Here is an 18,460-nt window from a genome sequence, read left to right as displayed (position 1 = left end):
TAATCCGCTGGAGACTAGCACCATCCCAGGAATTTTGAGCATCAGAGTCTGCTTCAAAGACGAGAGTGCCGCTGACTGAGGCAAGTTACCCTTGGGACTGAGATTGCCAACGTAGTGCCAGTTTGGGCCACTTGGGTTCAGGACTCCAAACCACAAGGACAGCCTCTCTTCCCGGAAATAAAGGCATCTAGGGAAAATACAACTGTGTTTGAGCTGTTAGTGACTCTCTCCCGTAGCTGAATTTCATCAAAATCTATACTGAATCATTTACTCAATGTTCCTGCAAAGGGTCAGGAGTTCACATTGGGATCTATTTGACCCCAATATTTGTAGGGAGGCAGGGAGGGAGTGGGAGAGGGTACTTATGTATGGATGGGGTTAGAGAAAACTCAGTAACATGGACATAATACCTACCGGGTTTGTTGTGGGGGGAGGGAGGGATGGGGTGGCGGTGGTGGGTGCGGTGGTCTATTGATCTCAACAGCACTGAGATGCTGTGATCGGCACTACCCGTGTGCTTGGGGTTGTGGGGGGGGGGTGGGGTGGGGGGGTGGGGGGGGAAGTGCGGGGACAGGGGTTCGATTCTTGCTCCTCCCGGCTCACAAGCAGTGCCGGAAAAGCACTTCCTGCTTGACACCAACTGCTCCTGCCTCCATTTAGCCCCGGGTTTCCAGTATCCTGGGAAACCCAACCAGACAGTGTCAAATTGGGTTCCCAATGGAGCCCTGAGAGTGGGACACAGCCAAGCCTGTGGCCCTACTGCCGCAGGGGTCACTTTTCATGACATTTTAGTTTTACCCCCCCTGTCATGAAGCTATTAATGTATATAATATTTTGTAAAATATTTTTCTTTTAAAATAGCGGTTTAGTCTGCGGGTCTGTCTTAACTGGATTAAAGCCAGCTAGTCTGGGTGCTTTGATGGGTACTAAGTAAGGGAGATAGCATGCATATGCATTTTTTGAATACAGGGTTCAAGAAGTGGGGTGAAAATTGACACCTTTCTAGCAGATACCAAGCAATATGTTTATATTACTAATAAAATTGGTATTGTGAAAGGGGTGTCCTTGTTAAAAGGTGAAGTTCAAAGAGGTTGTTGATACAATTAGAATTAATATTCAATGGGGCTGGTAGGTATAACTTCAGTAGTTTTCGGGTGTGCAGGGCAGAGGCAATGTGAGATCAAAAGGCAGCTGCCAGCCTCCAACTGGCTCCATAGTGAAAAGAACCTCATTTTGAATTCGTACGGTGAAAATGCTTTGCCTGGTGTTTGGTTAAGTCTATGGGTTGCTGTTGCCCGAATGGAGATTAGTTTGGGAATGTGTTAAAAACTATGATAGTAGTAATTTGTAGCCATGTGTATATATATTTTAACCTGTGCAGATTAATCAAATGTTTCACTTAGTTTAATGTAAAACCTCGGAACTAGTGGTCTGATTCCTGAATTTAGAGTCACATCTCAAACATAAGACTTAAAATTATAAGTTATGACAGTTGTTTCAAGTTTCCCTCTGGGAATTTTAAATAGCTCCGCTTTACCAACTGCATGGGTCATAACACCTCCACCCCCACACACCCCTAACAAGCTGATCGTTTTCCTCTCCTCATCGGGGCGGTTTAATCAAAGGATATGGGGAGAAAGCGGGAGCAGGCTATAGAGTTGGATGATCAGCCATGATCATAATGAATGGCGAAGCAGGCTCAAAGGGCTGAATGACCTACTCCTGCTCCTAGTTTCTATGTTTCTATATTGACACCATTTCTCTCCGTACTGTGACATAATCATTTAGGAATCTATGGTTCCAAGTGACACAGTTTAAGAAGAGTAGCATTTTTAACCTCATGGCAAAATGTAGGGGAGAGGAAAGGGATGAGTTTCTCAGTGAATGTGTCAGTGAGAGTGTGGAGAATGGACATATCATCAGCATTGTAAAAGGTCACCTGTCCTCCCTCATAGCCCAGGTAAACTCCAATGGTCCTGGGATTCACACTCGGGGCCAGTATGATAAACTTACTTTCAGTAGCTATATATTAATTGCCATTTATTAGCCACACAGCCCAGTGTTAGAAGCCAGTTTTATCAGTCCCTTCCTACTGACTGATTCTCTGGCTACACCCACACCCCACTCAGCCTTGGTCCTGACCTCCAACGCCCAGTAATGCTTCCCTGATGTGAATCCCTGTGACCCCAGAACACATGGACACTTATTTAATCTCTTCGGGTTATCAGGAAGCTGTAAGGCTCCATTATTTAGTTTTTCTTTTATTCATTCATGGGATGTGGGCTTTGCTGGCTGGGCCAGCATTTATTGAGAAGGTGGTGGTGAGCTGCCTTCTTGAACCGCTGCAGTCCCTGTGGTGTAGGTACACACACAGTGCTGTTAAGGTTCCAGGATTTTGATCCAGCGATTTTCACACTGGTCTGGTCCTCAGATCGGATTAATTTACAATGCGCTGTGTTTGGGCCCAGAGTCAGTGAGGCTGGAAGTGTGGTAAATAAAAAAAAGTCAGGTTAAATGTTTTCGGCAGAAGTTGGTGCATGGACACAGGTTACTATCTGATGTCTTTATAACTGGACTCAGCACCTAGTCCATAATTTTTGTATGGGTTAATACTGCAGTCAATACAATACAGAATTAGGTATATTCCCAGACTCCAGTGTGTACAGTGAACAAATATTACAGTCTGGGTACAGTGTACAGTTGGATATATTCCCAGACTTCAGTGTGTACAGTGAACAGGTATTACAGACTGGGTACAGTGTACAGTTAGATATATTCCCAGACTCCAGTGTGTACAGTGTACAGATATTATAGACTGGGTACACTGTACAGTTAGATATATTCCCAGACTCCAGTGTGTACAGTGTACAGACATTATAGACTGGGTACACTGTACAGTTAGATATATTCCCAGACGCCAGTGTGTACAGTGAACGGATATTACAGACTGGGTACAGTGTACAGTTAGATATATTCCCAGACTCCAGTGTGTACAGTGAACAGGTGAGGAATGGCCCTTTGAGTGAGACACCTGATGCTGCTGCCTCGGTGATCTGTACCCAGTAACAGGCAGCACCTTCAGGAGATGGGGAAAGAGAGCGAGAAACTCCACAGAAAGTGGACATAAAGCTGTGGAGTTTCTTACCTGTGGAGGTGATCTGGTTCATTTTCTTCCACACTGTCTAGAGTAACGGGCCCTTTAAATCCTGTGTATTCCTGTCTTGGAAACATCAGTATCCCTTTATCTTCACCTCTCTCTGCACCTTCCCTATCCAGTGCCTGTTTAAATTGGGATTGCTTTAATCACTCACTGCTGGACACAAACTGTGGTCACAGTGTAAAACCGTGTGTGAGTTTGGATTAGATACTCACCTTTCTCTCAATCCTTTCAGCTCCTGCAGGACAGAGAATCAGAAATAATTTAATAAATATATGGTGCTGTTTACTTTGTACTTTTTAACGATGTAGAATCAATGATTTAAGTAAAACGTGAAGGGATCAGGGTGGAGTTTTCACTGATGGGTTCTACTGATGTGATACCATGTCAGCTACTGCCCCCACCCCACCCCCGCTGCTCACCACCACACATCCCAACGCCGAAGACAGTAACGGGGTTTTCTCTGCTGCTGGAGACTTTGGAAGATCACTGATCAGTTCCTTTCAATTCTGGCCTCTTTTTCCAGTAACTCCGAGCCTGTCTCTGGTCTGTGTAGCTCTGAGCTGGGGACAGTAGTTTTACACCTAATCTCAGCATGTCCCTGATAGGCAGAGCATATCTCTATCAGCTCCTGAACACTCCTGGGCAGCTTTGTGTCAGTAATTCACTTCATCTTGTGGTAGCAGCTGGGGGCACTGGACACAGTGAAGGCTCTGGGCCCTGACAACATCCCAGCTGTAGTACTGAAGACTTGTACCCTGGAACTATAATGACACTGGCATCTACCCGGCTATGTGGAAAATTGACCAGGTATGTCCTGTTCACAAAAGGCAGCACAAATCCAACCCGGCCAATTACCGCCCCATCAGTCTACTCTCCATTATCAGTAAAGTGATGGAAAGTGTCTTTGACAGTGTTATGCAGTGGCATTACTCAGCAATAATCTGCTCACTGACACCCAACTTGAGTTCCCCCGTGGCCACTCAGCTCTTAACCTCAACACAGCCTTAGTCCAAACATGGACAAAAGAGCTGAGCTCATCAGTAAGGTACGGGTGACTGCCCTTGACATCAAGGCAGCATTTGATCGAGTGTGGCATCAAGGAGTCCAGGCAAAATTGAATTCAATGGGAATAGGGGAAAAACTCTCCACTGGTTGGAGTCATACCTGGCACAAAGTAAGAGGGCTGTGGTTGTTGGAGGCCGATCATCTCATTCTCAGGACATCACTGCAGGAGTTCCTCAGGGTAGTGTCCTCAGCCCAACCATTTTAGCTGCTTCATCAATGTCATTCCCTCCATTAAGATCAGCAATAGGGATGTTCGCTGATGATTGCACAAAGTCCAGTATCATTTGCAACTCCTCCGATACTGAAGCAGTCCATGTCCAAATGCAGCAAAACCTAGACAATATCCAGGCTTGGGCTGACAAGTGGCAAGTAACATTCGTGCCACACAAGTGTCAGGCAATGACCATCTTCAACAAGAGAGAATCCAACCATCGCCTCCTTGATGCTCAATGGCATTACCATCACTGAATCCCCCACAATCAACATCCTGGGGGTTACCATTGACCAGAAACTGAACTGGACTAGCCATAGAAATACTGTGGCTACAAGAGCAGGTCAGAGGCTGGGAATTCTGTGGAGAGTAAATCACCTCCTGACTTCCCAAAACCTGTCCACCATCTAAAAGGCTCAAGTCAGGAGTGTGATGGAATACTCCCCACTTGCCTGGATGAGTGCAGCTCCCACAACACTCTAGAAGATCAACACCATCCAGGACAAAGCAGCCCACTTGATTGGCAACCCATCCACCACCTTAAACATTCATCCCCTACAGTACCAACCCACAGTGGCAGCAGTGTGTACCATCCACAAGGTACACGGCCGAAACGCACCAAGTCTCCTTCGAAAGCACCTTCCAAACCCAGGACCACTACCATCTAGAAGGACAAGGGCAGCAGATAGATGGGAACACCACCGCCTGGAAGTTCCCCTCCAAGTCACTCACCATCCTGACCTGGAAATATATCACCGTTCCTTCACTGGCGCTGGGTCAGAATCCTGGAACTCCCTCCCTAACAGCACATTGGGTGTATCTACACCACATGGACTGCAGCGGTTCAGGAAGGCAGCTCAGCACCACCTTCTCAAGGGTAACTAGGGATGGGCAATAAATGCTGGCCCAGCCAGCGGCGCCCACATCCCGTAAATCAAATTTTAAAAAGTCCTCAGTCTTTTCTTTTCTTGAGAAAAAAGCTCCATTATATTCAGTCTTTCCCGTTAAAAATAACCTCTCAGTTCTGATATCATTCTTGTAAATCATTTTTTGCACATTCTCCGTTGCCTTCATTTTATTTATATATTAAGGTGACCAGGACAGTACACAGTATTCCAAGTGTGGTCTAACCAAGAGTTCAACACCAATTTAACAGCTTCTTGGCTTTTCAATTCTATTCTCTATTCCAGTTGTGATCAGACCAGAGCGACTGTCGGGTGCGACTGTGACTTTCTCTGTCGTGTGTGTGTGTGTGTGTGTGTTTGTGTGTGTGGTGTGTAACCTTCTGCCTAACCTTCCTCCTGGCTCTCCCCTCGCCTATCTAGTTTGAAGGATTTCTGATTGTTCTTGTAATGTTCCTCACAGGTCTCTTTGCCCCTACATGGTTTAAGTGGAACCTATCCCTTGTCCCACTTAATTCCTGGACCTTTTTCTCTGGTTCCAGTTATACTGCAGCCAGTGTGAGGTACTACGGTGTTGGTCAGTCTCCCTGACATTCTGAGCTCAATCTTGACTGATAACTGTTGTCCTCAGTTATACTGCATGCTGGGCATTGTTGTGATGGGGTTTGAGTCCTATTATAACATGTTGTTACAATTACACCAACAGCTTGAGGATTGCATTATAAAGGGTCACCTTAAGAAAGGAGATACTGTCTTGCTGCTCGATGTCTACACAAAGGTTCAATATCTTCTCCTCAAGGGACGTCAGCTCCTCTTCAATTCTTTTCAGGTTCTCCTCCATTGGTCGCAGATCTTCCTCCTTTTGTCTCCTCAGCTCTTCGATTAAATCTTTCTCGTTGTTTGCAATATATTGCTGGATGTTGGCAAGCCATGCAGAGATGTCTTGCTCCAGGGATCCAGTGAATTCCTAAGATAGTGAGAGAGATCATTTAAACAGTGGATTGTTAAAGGATCGCAGTGTTTAAAGGGAACTGAAGTAATACTCACATCCAGTTCGGAAATCTTCCTCTCCTGCTGCTGTTTTAATTCACTTTTATTTTTCTTTTCATTCTCCATGGAATCCAAGGATGATTTCAGCTGGTCCTGAAAATGGAATCAGACCTCACCATGATCCATTGTAATGTTTGCTGTTATATCACACACTGTGGGGACTGGTGTTCAGGGAATGTTACAAGTGGCACTAGTGTGTACCCCTTTATAAAAGGCAGAGTGAAAAATATTCAATTGGCAGGTACAGCTTCAAACCAATCAATGGTTAATGGGACAGAAAATATAGGAGTGGGTTTGATAAAGTAGATGGTGATATAAGATGTTTCAACTTGAGAGGACAGTATAACTAAGATCAACCAATATAGACACTAATAATTCCAATAGTGGTCTCAAGATAAATTTCTTTGTGCAAATAATGTGGAATTTGCTGCCATAAGGAGTAGTTAAGAATGTAAGATATAGGAGCAGGAATAGACCATATAGCCTGTCAAACCTGCTCTGTTGGTTAATACGATCATGGCTGATCTTCAGCCTCAACTCCCCTTGTCCTCCTAATTCCCATATCCCCTTGGCTCCTCGAGAGATCAAGATTCTATCCATCACAGTTTTGAATATACTCAACAATGCAGCATTCACAACCCTCTAAGATAGACACTTTCAAAGATTCATAACTGTCTGAGTGAAGTAATTAATCCTCTTCTCAGTCCTAAATGATCGACCCCTTATCCTGAGATTGTGTCCATGTGATAGATTACCCAGCCCGGGGAAACAATCTTTCATTCTTTACACTGTCAAGCTCCTTTACAATCCTATATGTTTCAATGGGATCTCTCTCTTCCAAACTCCAGTGAGTACAGGCCCAATTTATTCAGCGTCTCATCATAGGACAACTCCCTTGCCCCTGCCTCATCTCATCTGCTACTGAAACCATCCTTGCCTTTGAGAATTCTAGACTTGACTATTGCAATGCATTTCTGGTTGGTCTCCTAGATCCTACCTTCTGTAAATATGAGGTCATCTAACACTCCCTTGCTCATGTCTTAACTCACACCAAATCCCATTCATCTTTCACCCCTATGCTTGTTGTCCGACATTGGATCTTGCTTAAGCAAAGTCTTGATTTTAAAATTGTCATTCTTGCTTTCAAATCCTCCATGGCCTCATCCCTCCCTATTGATGTAACCTCTTCTGTCCCCTTTGAGGTATCTGTGCCCCTCTAATTCTGACCTCTTGAGCATCCCTGATTTCAATTGTTCCACCATTGGTGGTTGTGCCTTCAGTTGCCTAGGCCTCAAGCAACACATCTTCCAATTAATCATTTTACAGCCTTCTGGACTTAACATTGAGTTCAACAACTTCAGACCATGGACTCTCTCCTCCGCCTTTACCCCTTTTTCAATCCATTTTTTATTTTTATTTATTTATTCATTCTTTTTTCTATATTTTTTAATCCTTTTTCCCCATCCACCCAACAGGGCCATCTGTCACTTGTTTCTATGTTGTGCTTTCACAGAGTGCTGGCCCTTGTTCTGCTATTAACACATTCTGCTATCTCACCTTTATGTCACTATCAGCACCTTCTTTAGTCTTTAACACTATGTTTTGCATCCATGACATCTTTGTCAACTGCTCCAGAGCTCCCACCTATCCCTGGCCTATTTTGCTCCACCTACTCCACCCCATCACATTTCTACTTCTCTTTTGCACTGAAGAAGAGTCATACAGACTTGAAATGTTAACTCTTTTTTAAAATTCATTCATGGGATGTAGGCATCACTGGCTAGGCCAGCATTTACTGCCCATTCCTAATTGCCTTTATTCAAGAGTCAACTACATTGCAGTGGGCCTGGAGTTACATGTAAGCCAGACCAGGTAAGGGACAGCAGATTTCCTTCCCTAATTTGGTGAACCAGGTGGGTTATTACAACAATCATAATATTTTTAATTACAGATTTTTGTAGAATTCAAATTCTACCATCTGCTATGGTGGGGTTTGAACCCAGGTCCCCAGAGCACTACCCTGAGCCCCCGGATTACTAGGCCAGTGACAATACCATTACACCACCACCTCCCCAGATGCTGTTAGATCTGCTGAGCTTTACCAGCATTTTCTCAATTTAATTTCAGTTTTCCAGAATCTGCAGTATTTTGCTTCTACCCAAGCTCTGGAATTCCATCCCTGCACCCCTCCGCCTCTGTAACTCATTTTGATCCTTTATGACACTCTTTAACAGCTCCCTCTTTGACAAAGCCTTTGGCCACCTGACCTAGTATCTCCTTATGTGCCTCAGTGCTATATACTTTGTTTTATGATGCACCTGTGAAGCCCCTTGGGATTATGTGCTATATTAAAGGTGCTGTATAAATAGGACTTCTGTTGTTGTTGATTTCTTATGGTTGTGGGGCTGGAAGAAGCTACAGGTATAGGGAGGGGTGAGGCCTTGGAGGGATTTGAACATAAAGATGAGAATTTTTAAATTGTGGTGTTGCCATATCTGTCAACACAGTCAAGGGGGGGGTGAGCATCTCCTAGGTTCCCATCAGTGTGGAGTAATGACCTGTTCCTCACCAAAAATGAATGACACCTCAGCTATATTACACACTACAGTACAAGTAGAAATACGGTCTGTAATGGAGCAAAAGTTTTGAAAGCTACATTACAGCTAGAGTTACCAACATCCCGGGAATATCCTGGAGTCTCAAGGAATTGAGGGTTAATCTCCAGGACTCTGCTGTGTGCAACCCAGGAGAAAAATCATTTAAAAAAAAATTGTTTTATTATTTTCTTTGAACACTTTTGTTTCTCAGTTATTAAAATATTGTCAACTGGGGAAAAAGGCTATTTGAATGACAGTCAAGGATAATTCAATCAGGTAATGAAGAATCTGTTCATTTTTTCTATTGACTGGGAAGAAAGTGATTGTGAGGATGGATAATGTCAATGTATAAATAATCAGACTGCATGGCACTCACCTTGTTAAAAACAATTACTAGTTAAACAGGTGATGAGCATTGATTATCTCATTTACACAGAATAAAAAAGATACAGCTGGAACACTTTGTGTGGAAGCTACTTGGAAGTCAGTAGCACTGAGGAGTTGTCTTGAAAATAAACCAGCTTGAACCAAAAGATCAGCTTGGATTAATTCTTCCACCACAACCTCTTATTGTGAACAACATGATCGCAGAGGATGAGCTTTAAGCTTTGCTGTTTGATTGCTGATTTTGAAGATTTCTGTCTCAATCCTCTGAGGCATAAGAAATGTACTGTTGCTGACAATTTAAGTTATGGAATGGCATAAGGATGGTGCAAAATCGCAAGCTTTGACTATCCATCAGTTTTTTCTGACTCTGAACCTTATCAGCAATGGAAGGCTGGAGTTGAAATGTGGACCCGGGTTACTGCTGTACCCCGGAAGAAGCAAGGTATAGCTTTGGCATTATCATTACCAGCCAAAAGTAAGGTAAGGAGTAAGGTGTTTTCAGAGTGGAAAGTGGATGGTTTGGATCACGAAGAGGGATTGAACCTCCTGTTACAATTTTTGGATAAGCTTTACAAAAAGGATGAGTTATTGGAAGCGTATGAAGTTTGGATGATCTTTGATAGGTTTAGGAAATCAGGTGATCAGCCCATGGAAGAATATATCATGGATTTTGATAAATGGTACAGGAGACTACAGAGACTTGAACTTGAAATTCCGGAATCAGTATTGGCATTTAAATTACTGGACTGTGTTCACATTTCCTACGTTGATAGTTTTTTTAGTACTAACAGGGGTTCAGTTCTGGGGGAAAGAACCTCTCCTAGGTCAAATGGCTGCTGCCCTGAAGAAATTTCTGGGGAAACAGTCGTTCCTGCCACTTCCTTAGCAAATGCGAAAAACTATGCTGTGAAACAAAGTATAGAGAATTCAGTGGTGGCTGAATTTCGAGGTTGACCAAATATTAGACGAAGATTCCAATACAAAGATGGGGTTAATGACAAGAGGTCTGATGGTTGTAACCCTAGCCAATTTCAGAGTTGGGGCAAAAAGTGTGTCTGGGACGGTGACCGTGGGTGTTTAAACCAAATAAATGCATGGGGAATGGTTAACCAGTGTTTTTGGTGTGATTCCCAGTATCATTATGTGATGAACTACCCACAGTGAAGGAATCGCGTTTTTGATGTGACCCATGAGACTGATTCATCTGAAACTGAAAATGATGATGGTGACTGCCATGATGGAACTGTATTGATCACTGAGTTTGAAGCCGGTGATGAGTATTTTGATGGTAGACTCCTTCAACCGTGCAGTTCTAGACAGTGGTTGCACTTCTACGCTGTGCGGCATGGACTGGCTTGACTACTTTCCAGGGTCTCTCAACGAGGCAGACCGACAGAAGGTCAAGGAGTATGAAAGCTCTACCTGCTTCAGGTTTGGAGCTGACAATACATTAACATCCTCCAAATGGATGGTCCTCCTTTGTAAGATAGCAGGGATCAATCTGTTTATCAGTACTGATATGATTTCTAGCGAGATACCACCAATGAGTCGATCTGCAATGAAAAAGGCTCAGGTGACATTAGATATGAAGAATGATAGAGCAGTCGTGTTTGGGAAAAATGTGGATCTACATTTTACTCGGTCAGGCCATTACTGCTTACCACTAAAGAAGCCAGAGATTTCTCATCAAAAAGTTCATGAAGTTTTGTTAACTGCTGAGAATAAGAATTTGGTGGACAAAAAAGATAGTTTGGGAATTACATAGACAGTTTGCACATTCAGCACCACAGAAACTGAAGACTCGACTTCAAGATGTGGGAGTGGTCGATAAAGGATATGATGACCTTAATGAACAAATCACTGCTCAGTGTGAAATTTGCCTTAAATTTTGCAAGACACTGCCGCAACCTGTTGTGAGCTTATCACTAGCCAGGGAGTTTAACCATGCAGTGGCAATGGACTTGAAAGTTTGGGACAAGGATGGGGTATTTTTTTTACTACACTTCATAGATATGGCAACCAGATTTAGCCTATCCACTGTGATACATAGTAAAGACAAAAGAACCATTGTCGATAAAGTCATGGAGAAATGGGTAGGACCAGGATTAGGAACACCAACCAAGTTCCTCACAGATAATGGTGAGGAATCCACCAATGAGGAATTTCGAGATATGTGCAAAAATTTAAACATCATAGTTATGGTCTTTGTGAAAGAAACCATGCGGTAATAGATGACATGTTACATAAAATATTAGCTGGACAACCAGATCGCAAATTGCAAACGGTGCTAGCATGGGCAGTGCAGGCAAAGAACTCTCCAAGTGGTTGGGCGGGGTACAGTCCTGTATCAGTTGGTGAACGGAAGAAATCAAAAGTTACCTTCAGTGTTGTCAGATGCTTCCCCTGCTCTAGAAGGGACCAGCATTAGCTCCACCTTTTCTGCTCCTCTGAACGCTTTGCATGCGGGCAGAAAAGCTTTCATTGAAGCTGAGGTTTCGGAGAAAATTCGGCAGGTTCTACAGCATCACATAAGACCATCGGAAATACAGCTTAAACAAGGAGACATGGTATAATATAAAAGGGAAGGCCAGAGAGTGGAAAGGACCTGGCAAGGTAATAGGGAGCGATGGGAAAGTAATAATTGTGCAACATGGCAATCAAACTGTTGGGGTACATTCTTCACGGTTAATGGGTACTGACTATACCTTTACAGGTTCTGAACGGGACATAGAACGTGAGCAGGCACCATGCACCTCACATACAGACAGACACAGTAGTTGAGGAGCAGATGACGGCAGATACAGGGTTGACTGACTATGAACAAAGTAACACTGAGGTACAGGACAACGCTATTCGTCCAAAAGGGCAACTGCCCAAAGTAGGAACAAAGGTAATACACATGCCAGAAGGGACCATCGTGTGGAGGGATGCCACCATCATAGGGAGAGCAGGAAAGGCCACTGGTAAATACAAACATTGACTAAATGTGCAGGATGAAGTACAGGAGACAAGACCTATTGATTGGCAAACCGAGGTAAAGATGTGGAAGCCCAGAAAGGCAGTATGAGTTCTGACAGTGGACCAGAAAGTGGTTGTGACCCTAGAAAAAAATCTGGGACTTGCGAAAGGGGTTCTGCTCGCACGGGAGAAAGATCATATAGTAGCAGTCCAGAAAGGGAGAGGAATGTGAGTAGGGGCCATTGCTGAACAAGGACTAGGGAGCAAGCTACGAATCTCAGTAGGAATAGAAGTCCTTATGACCGAGAGATTCTAGTAGCTGCTAATAAATTGGAAAATAAGCTGATAAAGGAAGCCAAATGGAAAGAGTTAGAAAGTTGGGAGGAATTTAGGGTATATTCTGAAATACCCGACAGAGGACAGCCAGCTTCATCTCACAGATGGATCTGTACAGAAAAGGTACTCCCAGACGGCACATACAAGGCCAAAGTGAGATTAGTAGTCCAAGGCTTTGAAGAGAGACTAGGAGATCAGGATGTCAGAGTGGACTCGCCTACTGCAGGGAAAGTGAGTTTGAAGATTTTTTTTTAGCCATTTGGATCCTATTCCTGGGAGTGCAAATCCATTGATATAAAGGCTGCTTTTTTTATAGGGGGAGAAGTTTCAAAGGGAAGATTTTTGAAACCACCCAAAGAAGCCGGGGATGAAGAAGGAAAGCTGTGGAAATTGAATAAGTGTGTTTATGGGTTGAATGGTGCGTCAAGAGTTTGATATTTTTCCGCGAGGTCTGTCCTGTTAAAAGTTGGTTGCATTCAGTTAAAGGCAGACCCTGCGATGATCTACTGGTACCATAAGGAGAAACTAGCTGGGATCTTTATCTTACATGTTGATTTCCTGTTGGGAGGATCTGTACAATTTGACCAATGGGTAATCGAAGATAAAGAAGGAATTCAAGGTCCAAAGTCAGGCTCCAGGGACCTTTAAATACATAGGTTTAGTCATTAAGCAGAGCAAGTGAGGACCGACATTGAATCAACAATCTTATCTAGAAAATGTTAATCATATCCCACAATAACTCAGGTTCAACCTTCATAAAAAGAGGATCCTGCTACCAAGGAAGAAATGGAACAGTTGAGAAGTTTGATTGGGCAGTTGAGCTTGTTGTTCACTCAGACTAGGCCTGATGCTAGTTATGATGTTGGAGCTGAGTACCATGATAAAACATGCTACAGTTGAGCAAGTTCTGAGAGCAAATAAAACACTTTTTTAAAAAAAAAAAAAAATTAAGTTCTGAGAGATGTGTGCTCAAGTTTCCAGCCTTGGGTGATCCAGAAGATATGAGGTTGGTCATTTTTAGTGATGCATCACATGCCCATCTTCCAGATGGGTACTCTAGCACAGCAGGGTTCATCATATTCTTGGTGGGAAAGAATGATAAATGTTGCTCACTCGCCTGGGAGGCCAAGAAAATAAATGTAGTGAAAAGAACCTTAGCTGCTGAAACGCTGGCCTTGGTAGAAGCATTAGACATGGGGGTTTACTTATCCAATACACTGACAGAAAGATTATATAAGGGCAATGTGAGAAAAGTTTTCCCATAGAATGTTATGTTGATAACTGGTCTCTTTGGAACAATATTCATTCCACAAAGTGTCACTGAAAAAAAAGCTAAGAATAGACCTTGCTAGCATAAAAGAAATGCTAGAAGAGTGATCTCTAAGATACAGTTGGTGACTTGTGTCAACCCATTATCAGACTTTTTTATAAAAAGAAGTGCCTGCTCTAAGAAATTATTAAATGTATTGGAAGAGGGGTGTCTTATGTTGTAATGATGCAATGGGGAGGAAAACACTGTAGAACTTTTAAACAAACGCGCAAAGTTTTAATTCAAGTAAAGGAAAAGAGGGGAATCTGTCAAAGACAATTGTTAGTTAAACAGGTGATGGGCGTTGATTATCCCATCTAAACAGAATAAAAAGATCCAGCTGGAACACTTTGTATGTAAACTACTTGGAAGACAGCAGCACTGAGGAGTTGTCTTGAAAATAAACCAGCTTGAACCAAAAAGACCAGCCTGGATTAATTCTTCCACCAGAACCTCCTGTTGTGAGTAACAACCAAGTCAGGTGACCAGGGGTGGGATGTATGGAGGCAAGAGGTCATGTGATATTATGTCCCTGAAAATACACAATCAGAGCTGGGAACTCAGCAGTTATGTAAACATAGTTTGTAATAAAGGAAACCGGAACCTGCACTAAATACCAATGCTGTGCAACTACTGGTTGTAACACATTAGTGCACACATTACTAAAGAGGCTATAGCTTCAAATTCTTCACTGTCACAGATTATAGAATGGCTACAGCACTGAAGGAGGCCATTCAGCCCATCATGTCCTTGCTGTTTCTCTGTAAGAGTAATACCTGGTCCCACTCCTCCAGCTTTTCCCCGTAACACTGCAATTCTTTTCTCTTCAGATAATCGTCCAATTCTCTTTCAAAAGCCACGGTTGAATCTGCCTCCACCACACTCTCAGGCAGTGCATTAAAGATCCTAACCACTCTGCATTAAAAAGGTTTTCCACGAGTTGCCATTGCTCCTTTTGCCAATCATCTTCTTGATCTTTCTGTCAATGGGAAAGGTTTCTCCCTATCTACTCCGTCCAGACTCCTCGCGATTCTGAATACCTCTCTTTAATCGCCTCTTAATCTTCTCTTCTCTAAGGAGAGTTTCTCCAATCTGTCTATGTAACTGAAGGTCCACAAACCCAGAATCATTCCCATGAATCTTCTCTGCATCTTCTCGAATGGAACCTTCCTAAAGTGTGATGCCCAGAATTACCACAACACTTCAGCTGAAGATGAGCCAGTATTTTCTAAAGGTTTATCAAAACCTTTGTTTTGGTAAAGTATGTCCCTGTTTATAGGCCCAGGGCCCCTCATTCCTGAGTTTCCCAATTTCCCACTTTCCCAATTGATTCTGCTGCCTTCAATGATTTGTGCACATGTACTCCAAGGCCCCCGTTCTGCTGTATACTTTATTTTATATCACCTCTCCCTGTATTTACCAAACTGGATCACTGCCTGTTGTGAAATTGCTTTACTTGCTGTAATGCTGACTAACACACTGAGCAGTTTAGTGAACATCATCAAAGTTTAGTATGCCATCATGTGATATGAAGTTGAAGCTAGGTTAGTCAGCGGGCAGCATTCATATTGAACGACTCTGCTGTAATCCTGCTATTCTTAAATAAAGATCCCTTCAGTTAGTTTACCAATCCCGTTAGAAGTGTTTACATTGAGAACCATTAAGACTTCTACCAAAATGAAACCTGTTGAACTGTCAGTGCTGAAAGTGAGCGAAGCAATAAGTGCCCACTAACTCTAACCAGCCCTAATTACAGCCCAAAAATCACACTGAGCAATGGAGACGGGGAACTCAATGTGTCCCCTCACCTTGTACTTGAACTGCCTTTTGTAGAGGGAGGAAGCTGTGGGCAGAATGTGGTGGAGATCCTACACAACTGGCACAGATCAGAATCTCATCCTCCTCACAGAATAGGATCAACTTCTCCCCGTGTTCCTCACAGTGACACTGCTCCCTTTGTGTCCTCATTCAGCCTCTCCCCGTCTTCCTCACAGTGACACTGCTCCCTCTCTGTGTCCTCATTCAGCCTCTCCCCGTGTTCCTCACAGTGACACTGCTCCCTCTGTGTCCTCATTCAGCCTCTCCCCGTCTTCCTCACAGTGAGACTGCTCCCTCTGTGTCCTCATTCAGCCTCTCCCCATGATCCTCACAGAGACACTGCTCCCTCTCTGTGTCCTCATTCAGCCTCTCCCCGTGTTCCTCAGTGAGACTGCTCCCTCTCTGTGTCCCTCATTCAGCTTCTCCCTGTGTTCCTCACAGGGAGACAGACCCTCCCCCAGCTTCAGCTGTCGAGTTTTCTCAGAGATTGCCAACACCCTATTACTGGTGAAACTTCTCCGGGGGAGAACAACTCGACATTCCGGGCAGGACACAGCCTGATGCTGCTTTCCCCAACACTTCTGGATACAGAATTTACAGAAGTTGTGATCACAGTCCAACCGCACCAGCTCCACAAACAGAGACAGGCAGATGGAGCAGGTTAAATCCTCGGCCAGGGTTAAGTGTCAGTGTTGTGGAAGCTGGACTCATCCAGGCAGGTCAGAGGCTGGGAACCCACCTCTTGACTCCTGAAAGCCTGTCCACCATCTACAAGGCACAAGTCAGGAGTGTGATGGAATACTCCCACTTGCCTGGATGAGTGCAGCTCCCACAACACTCAAGAATCTTGACACTATCCAGGACAAAGCAGCCACCTGATCGGCACCGCATCCACAAACATCCACTCCCTCCGCCACTGACGCACAGTAGCAGCAGTGTGTACCATCTACAAGATGCACTGCAGGAATTCACCAAGGCTCCTTCGACAGCACCTTTCAAATCCATGACCACTACCACCTAGAAGGACAAGGGCAGCAGACAGATGGGAACACCACCACCTGGAAGTTCCCCTCCAAGTCACTCACCACCCTGACTTGGAAATATATCGCAGTTCATTCACTGTCACTGGGTCAAAATCTTGGAACTCCCTTCCTAACAGCACTGTAGGTGTACCTACACCACATGGACTGCAGCGGTTCAAGAAGGCAGCTCACCACCGCCTTAGCAAGGACAGCTAGGGATGGGCAATAAATGCTGGCCCAGCCAATGAAGCCCACATCCCACGAATGAATAAAACAAAGACGTGTTTCCTGATGGCCATCTCCATTACTGCTCCTTGTTCTGCCATTCAGTGAACTTTCAGTTTCATTTCATCCAGTTTATCATAAAATTCACTTCAATTTGTGCTTTTAAAGGGACACTATCATCAAGCAAAGTTTTTTGCCAAAACAATGTTTCGTTGAATGGAAACCATATAAAACACAACGGCACTGAAATTCATGGACCTGGGAGTCATAGATTGAAGATGAAAATCTGGAGAGAGAGCAGGAATTTGAACATGGACTCTTCCATGTGAAAGAGACACAGAGACAAGGAGAATAATTTCTCAACCACTCGTCTGCCAGGAATCCCACTTTAATCCCTTCACTGTAGAAAATGCACATGTCGGGTGCTGAGTATATCTGTCCCAAACTAATCCCACTGCCCCACTCACTGTCCCTTAACCCTGTATCCATCCCAAAGTAATCCCACTGCCCCACTCAATCCCCATAACCCTGTATCAATACCAAACTATTCTCCCAGCCTTCCTACCTTCCCACAGTCCTACATCAAACCCAAACCAGTCCCACTGCCCCACTTTCTCCCCATACCCCGTATCAATTGCAAACTAATCCCACTTACCCGCTCCCTCCTCATAGCCCACTACTAATTCCATATTAATCTCATTCCCCTGCTCTCCCCATAACCCTGTATCAATCCCAACTAAACCCATTGACCCACACTCTCCCATCATGTTGTTTACATGCAAATTAACCTCAATGCCCCACCCTTAACCCTGTAAAAATCCCAAACTTACCTCATTTCCCCTCTTTCCCATAACCCTGAATCAATCCCAAAATAATCCCATTGGCCCCCTCTCCCCATAGCCCTGAATCAATCCTAAAATAATCCCATTGGCCCCCTCTCCCCATAGCCCTGAATCAATCCCAAAATAATCCCATTGCCCCCCTTTCTCCATAGCCCTGAATCAATCCCAAACTAATCACACTGTCTCAATTTCTCTGCTTCTTTAAATATATTAATTCTACTATTGTGTTGTCAATGTTTGTGAGTTTATCTTCTGCATCCTTTCGTGGCCCTGTCCTTTTTTTTTATGTATTCATGTCTTTGTAGTATACTTCACTATTTCTTTCTAGATCCTGTTGCAGACCCTGTTTACTTTTCTAATTTTTTATTTTACTTCTTTCCTCTTTGTCCTGAGTTCTCTGCCTGAAGGCAGCTCTGACCCACAGTGTTACGCTCTCTGTCATGGGGAACACAAAGAGCCAGGACCCAAATCCATCCCAGCTGGAATGGGGTTCGAACCCATTGCTGTTGGCACCAATCTGATCCACACTGGCCATCCAGCCAACTGCCCCCACATCCCCCTCGCCCCCCACCCAGAGT

General features: G+C 43.9%; 1 pseudogene; it reads right to left on the bottom strand.

Moving 5' to 3' along the window:
- Positions 1-1,792: 1,792 nt before the first annotated feature.
- Positions 1,793-16,476, bottom strand: LOC144673847 (zinc-binding protein A33-like; annotated as a pseudogene).
- Between the last annotated feature and the right edge of the window lie 1,984 nt (positions 16,477-18,460).

Source organism: Cetorhinus maximus, unplaced genomic scaffold (genome assembly GCF_964194155.1).
Source record: "Cetorhinus maximus unplaced genomic scaffold, sCetMax3.hap1.1 HAP1_SCAFFOLD_490, whole genome shotgun sequence".
NCBI classification, from domain to species: domain Eukaryota; kingdom Metazoa; phylum Chordata; class Chondrichthyes; order Lamniformes; family Cetorhinidae; genus Cetorhinus; species Cetorhinus maximus.
The sequence above is the reverse complement of the archived record's forward strand: the minus strand, read 5'-3'. Positions and strand labels throughout refer to the sequence as shown.